Genomic DNA, 6,478 nt, shown 5'->3' with positions numbered 1-6,478 from the left:
TGATGAAGTCCAGCAAAGATTCATCTTTTTCTCGAATGCACTTGAGGATTGTCCATTGCTCCTCGGTATACTTTCTTTGCTGGCTGAAGTGTTGGCTAAACTTCTGTTGGAAGTCAGCCCAGTCATAGATGTGGTTGACCGGTAGACGATCGAACCACGCTCTAGCAGCCCCCACAAGCGTCATTTGGAACATGTAACACCACGTAGGTTCCGTCCAACTACTGACGGTTGCCCCCGCTATGAACCTGTTCAAATGATCGTCTGGATCAGATATACCATCATATGTGCCTATGCTGGACATTTGTTTGGCACTTTTTGGGGCAATTGCTTCTGCAATGTCCCTTGCAAATTTGGACGTTCCCGCATTTGCAACGTTTGGTCTGAATGTTTTGGAGAAGTCTCGTGGACTTCCACCTGTGCTTTTTGGTTTGAAGGCTTGTCCAAAATGCCTTCTCGGTTGGGAATCCGTTTCCTTACGCTTCCCTTTTGCCCTATGGCGAGGGTTCGCGTCGGAGTCGGATTCCTCCGAGTCATCCAAGTAATCTTCGAATTCGTCAGCCTGTTGGACGGAACGCAAGCGTTCGTCCAACTCAGCTTGGAATTCCCTCTGACGTGCCTCCGCCCATGCCTTAACTTCATCGAGTGTTTGGCGGGGGAGTCTTGTTCGTTTCTCTAACTGGGCATCGGTGAATCCCAGTGAGCGATTACTTACTGCACTTGCCCCAGCTTGGGTAGCTGGGGTAGTGTTCGTAAAATTTACTTCACTTGCCCCGGCTTGGGTAGCCGGGGTAGTGTTTGTAAAAACTGTGTTGCCGGTATTCCCCCCAGTAGCTGGGGTTGTGGTTACCGGAATTTCTTTAACCATCTTAGAAGTTTGAAAAACTGGAGAAAAATGTTCTAGCTTTATGCACGGATGGCGCCAATGAAGAAACACTAACCGGACCCCGGGCAGATTACTGGTAACCTGGGGGTTAGATATATGTTTCCCACGAGGGGTTAGACCCTGAGAAGATGGTTCTTCTGATAACCTGCAAAACAGACACCGTGAGCTTGTCACTGAGAAGGGGGGGGGGGGTCCTCCTTGTGACCACCCTTCGGCGTGAGAATCAGACTAGATTGCTCTTTAAATATAAATGTATATTAAGAGATTGCTAGAGCAGATATCAGATATAATATGATGATAATATGTTGAGATGAGATGATCATACCATTTGTGGTATTTATAGCCGAAGGTAGGTTTCCAAGGAGGTGTGGCCGGCTGCAACAGTGTTCCTGTTCCACCAACAGTGGCCCACGCACGTGCCCTGCTGGTAGTTGGTGGGTAGGCAGTGGCTGATAATGACCAGGCCTGCTGTGTACTATTCCTTTTCCACCAACTGCCGGCTACGCACGTGGTATGGCAGTAGTTGGTGAGTAGGCAGCGGCTAATAGTGACACAGTACAGGAGCATGCTGCTCGCCATACTGTGTCAGTAAGCTGTCGTATCTTTAGTCAGATCTTTTTCCCATACCTCGTCAGGTACAGTACAGAAGATCTTCCCGTATCGTACGGACTGGCTTATTTGGGCGGGAGTATTCCCCCTCCCGCCCTTGTGCGGGATTGTTCCCGGCTTTGCTCATTCCCTCAGGTGACACTGAGTGATTGAGAGCTAAGTGCCTTGTGCGTGTAGCCTTGCTGCGCGGGTGGCCTTCCCTGATGGCTTGTATCCGAAGCTGCGGGAACAGGCGGAGTCCTTCACCATCGGGAGGCATTTCCTGCGGGACCAGCTTGCGTACTGCGCGTAAGGACGTCACGTCTCTGAGCATGGTTGGTCCTGCGGATCCAGTTGGTTTCTGCGCAGACGTCCCTCTTCAAGATGAGTCTTGCGGGTCCAACTGGGCTCTGCTGGGACCTACCTCTTCATCAGCCAACGTCACCGGCCCAATTCCGGACTTCTTCGGGGTCGACACGTTCGCCGGACTCACCACTTTGCATTTGGCCTTCAATAACCTACAAGGCCCCTTACCCGCCTCGTTTTCGGCTTCTTCCATTCAATCCCTCTGGTTAAACGGTCAGAACGGCCCCTCCAAATTAAACGGAACTCTTGATGTTCTTCAAAACATGACTCAGTTGACCCAAGCTTGGCTTCACTCGAACATGTTTTCCGGGCCGCTACCTGACTTTTCGGGTTTGAACGAGTTGTAGAATTTCAGTGTTAGGGATAACAGCTTCACCGGCCCTGTTCCAGACTCGTTAACGGGGCTACCCTCTCTAAAAGTTGTGAATTTGACAAATAATATGTTGCAGGGACCGACTCCGAGTTTTGGTAAGTCTGTAGCTGTTGATTTGAGTGGGACTAATAGTTTTTGTTTGCCCAATCCTGGTGCTGCGTGTGATGATCGGGTTAATAAGCTGCTTGCGGTTTTGAAACCTCTGGGGTACCCGCGTAGGTTTGCTGATAGTTGGAAGGGGAATGATCCTTGTAATTCATGGTTTGGGATTTCGTGTTCGAGTAGCGGGAACATTACTGTTATTAATTTTCAAAGAATGGCTCTCACGGGTAGTATTTCGCGTGATTTTGCGTCGATAACGTCGTTGCAAAAGTTGATTCTCGCAAACAATAATCTCTCAGGGACGATACCTGACGAGCTTAAAGATTTACCAAATTTGAGTGAGTTTGATGTTTCTAATAATCAGCTTTATGGGCGGGTACCTGAGTTCAAACAGACCGTTAAGGTGAAATATGATGGGAATATTGATATTGGGAAAGACGGTCCTAGTGTGACCCCGGTTGGTCCATCCGGTGGTCCGCCTGGTGGTCGAACCAAGGGTAATGGTGGCAGTGGCAAGGGTGTGAACTGGGTTGTGGTGGGGTCGGTTATTGGTAGTGTTGTTGTGGTTGCGGGTTTGTTAGGTGGGTGTTTGTTGTACACGCACAAACGAAAGCGTGCTAGCAGTATGCCGTACCAAAACACGATGGTGATTCATCCCCGTCACTCCACTTCGGATGGCGACGGGGTTAAGATCACCGTTGCGGGTTCAAGCACAACCGGTGGACCTAGTGACTCGTTTAGTCAAACGAGTAGCGGGGGCCGCGATATCCACGTTGTCGAAGCGGGCAATATGGTAATTTCAATCCAAGTTTTGCGAAACGTCACCAACAATTTCAGCCAAGGTAACATACTCGGGAAGGGCGGGTTTGGGACCGTTTACAAAGGCGAGTTACATGACGGGACCAAGATTGCGGTTAAGCGGATGGAATCGGGTGTCATGAGTGAAAAGGGGCTTGATGAGTTTAAATCTGAGATTGCGGTTTTAACAAAAGTTAGACATAGGCATTTGGTGGCGCTTCTCGGGTATTGTTTGGACGGAAATGAGAGACTTCTCGTTTATGAGTACATGCCTCAAGGGACACTTAGTCGGTTTTTATTCGATTGGCAAAAGGAAGATTTGAAACCGCTCGAATGGACTAAACGGTTGATTATCGCTTTAGATGTTGCACGAGGTGTCGAGTATTTACATGGTTTAGCACAACAAAGTTTTATTCATCGAGATTTGAAACCGTCCAATGTGCCCTGCTTGTGGTGCGCGCATATAATGTATATATGTGTGAACCCTCGGGTGGGCAAAAGTAAAATTGCACTAATTTTGACGTTATTTTACTAATTTTGTGAAAATAACGTTAAAAGTGATGGAAGGTTAATCAGGCATCATGTGGTGGCGTTGATAGCCGAAAGACAAGGGTACATGCACCAATCAGCCGGCGTCCCGATGTTTGAGTGCTATGTGCCTTATGTAATATGTCCAAGGCTTGATGCAAAACTACTATCGAGCCGGGGGTCTCACCGGAAGCAGCCTCTCTATCCCCATGGGGTAGAGGTAAGGCTGTCTACATCTTACCCTCCTCAGACCCTACCATAGCTTTGCTATTGGTGGGATATACTGAGTACGATGATGATGATGATGATGATGATGATGATGATGATGATGATTATTTGAAACCGTCCAATATTCTCCTCGGTGATGATATGCGGGCCAAGGTTTCAGATTTTGGTCTTGTTCGCCTCGCACCTGATGGTAAAGCTTCACTCGTTACAAGGTTAGCCGGGACATTCGGATATCTTGCACCCGAATACGCAGGTATTATTATTATTATTCATCAATTTCCTTCTATATATGCATATTTCATTCAAAGTTTAAACATTTTAGTAATTTATTCTACGTGTTATTGTTATAGTAACGGGTAGGGTCACTACGAAGATCGACGTGTTTAGTTTTGGGGTAATATGAATGGAGTTGGTAACCGGTCGACGAGCACTTGACGAAACACAACCGGAGGAAAGTGTTCACCTAGTGCAATGGTTCAGACGAATGCACATTAATAAAGACACCTTCCGGAAGGCGATTGACCCAACCCTTGACCTCGATGAAGAAGCTCTAGCCAGCGTGAGTACAGTGGCTGAGCTAGCAGGTCACTGCTGTGCCCGTGAGCCACACCAACGACCCGACATGAGCCATGCAGTTAATGTTCTGTCTTCACTAGCTGAGCTTTGGAAACCGTCTGAACCCGACCCAGGTGATATTTATGGAATTGACCTTGATATGACTTTACCGCAAGCGGTCAAGAAGTGGCAGGCGTTGGAGGGTATGAGCGGGATTGATAACTCGTCGGTTATCGGGAGCAATGATAATACACAGACGAGCATACCGACTCGTCCCTCGGGTTTTGCTGAGTCGTTCACTTCACTAGATGGACGGTGAGGATCGGTTGGAACCTGGGGATTCTTGGTTGGGATTGTTTGTTCATTCTTTCTTATGATGCCTGTTTATCTGCTGAAGGTTGTTAAATTATCAGATGTTTTGTCTTTTATTTTGGATGGTTTTTGAGTTGATGATGATGCTTGTTAGTGATTTGAACTTGAAAAATGCAAAGAAATTAGCCAATTCTTGCAAACAGTTTTGACTTTGTTTTCTTGCAGTGGTTGACCATGAAAAAAAAGTCAAATCTTCTTACATTGCTTTAATTTTAATTTTAAAAGGATGCTTTTGTTTGTAGTAAAATTGTACCATGTGCATTGGAAGGTGCACCTTGCATGGGTCACTGTCACAATGGTTAAGGTTTTTTTATTGTTATAAATGGTCAACTGTGGTTATTTTATTAATTACGTGACAAGCATATCTCCCATTCCTACTCCAGTGTTCTTTTTGTCATTGATCCCCAAAATTTGCGATTAATTACCCGGGAATTACGGAATCTTTTTCTGGGTTTGTAATAAATTATTATATTTTAAATTGGTGACTGTTAGGTGGGTCCAGCTAATTTTCCTACTAATGACAAAATTAAGATTTAAAGCTGGTGGCTGTTAAATGGGGTCCACGTAATGTAGAAACTAGAAACTCATTCGGCTTAGTTTTGACTTTTGAGTCGAGTTTGACTAGACTAGTCTTGATTTTCCTTTCTTTTTTTAAATAGCAAAGTTTTCCACCAAATAATTTTTTCCCATTTGTAAGGATCCTATGAGTGTTCTCGAGGTTATTTTGGTTTTGTTTCTATCGTATGTTATGTCAAAAAGTTCTGTTCAAAACAGCGGTATGGTTTGTTTGAAATAACGGCAAAATCAAACTCTAAAGCTAGCGTGAACCTGATTAAGACAAAGTCTGATTATAGTGAGGTAATGGAGCTCTTCAAATTTGGAGGGCACGATGACCTAAGATACGGTGTTATATTTCTTGATGAGTATATAATAATAAGGAATAATAATACAGTATTTACGGTGTTATATTTCTTTACTAGGATGGTACTTACGGTGTTATATTTCTTTACTAGGATAGTATCCGTGTTACACACAGGTTGAAAATAGATAAATAACAAAATCAATATAGACAATCATAAAATTTCATAAATAAAAAATCATATATTAACATTAGGATGGCCTAAACAAAATATTATAGATTATTGTCTACATAAAAAGTTAATAGTTACACAAACTTGTCTATATTAGCAAAGTCATGAAAATATTTAAACCGTATTATCCCAGTATGGGATAATAAAACCTGAAAAACAAACCATGTGAACGTAATAATTATCCCAATTTTTAAACCGTATTATCCCAGTTTTTTAAGTCATGAAACTTAAAAAATTTCCATCCAAAAACAAAAGCATTTTGCTATAGAACCTGAAAAACAAAAAAACCATGCAACCTGATTAAGTTTTAAACTAAGATGTTAATGTATGTCACAATGAGTTTATGTTAACATTAATATCTAGAAGATTATGTAAAACTGAAAACAAAACGTGTGTGAACGTAATAATTACCATATAAATATAGACAATCATAAAAATTCACAAGAAAACAATTAGAAAATCATAAAATTTAACATAACTTTATAACCACAATCTTAGAAATCTATATGCTTTAAAAAAACGCAACAAACTGGTCATCAAAATCATACTCCCTCCGTCCCATTATAAGTGTCTTAGTTTGAATTTTCAAGTCTT

At 43.4% G+C, this 6,478-nt stretch overlaps 1 pseudogene across 1 annotated transcript; it reads left to right on the top strand.

Annotated features, from left to right (window-relative positions):
• The first annotated feature begins 2,845 nt into the window (after positions 1-2,845).
• Positions 2,846-4,971, top strand: LOC143607971 (receptor protein kinase TMK1-like; annotated as a pseudogene). The gene is made up of 3 exons (XR_013149103.1): positions 2,846-3,532; positions 3,973-4,119; positions 4,217-4,971. The product of XR_013149103.1 is annotated as a receptor protein kinase TMK1-like (transcript).
• The last annotated feature ends 1,507 nt before the right edge of the window (positions 4,972-6,478 follow it).

Source organism: Bidens hawaiensis, unplaced genomic scaffold (genome assembly GCF_021521415.1).
Source record: "Bidens hawaiensis isolate Kalapana, Puna unplaced genomic scaffold, B.hawaiensis_p1.1 tig00002125_1, whole genome shotgun sequence".
In the NCBI taxonomy this organism is placed as follows: domain Eukaryota; kingdom Viridiplantae; phylum Streptophyta; class Magnoliopsida; order Asterales; family Asteraceae; genus Bidens; species Bidens hawaiensis.
Note: the sequence above shows the minus strand (reverse complement) of the source record. Positions and strands in the feature narration are given on the sequence as shown.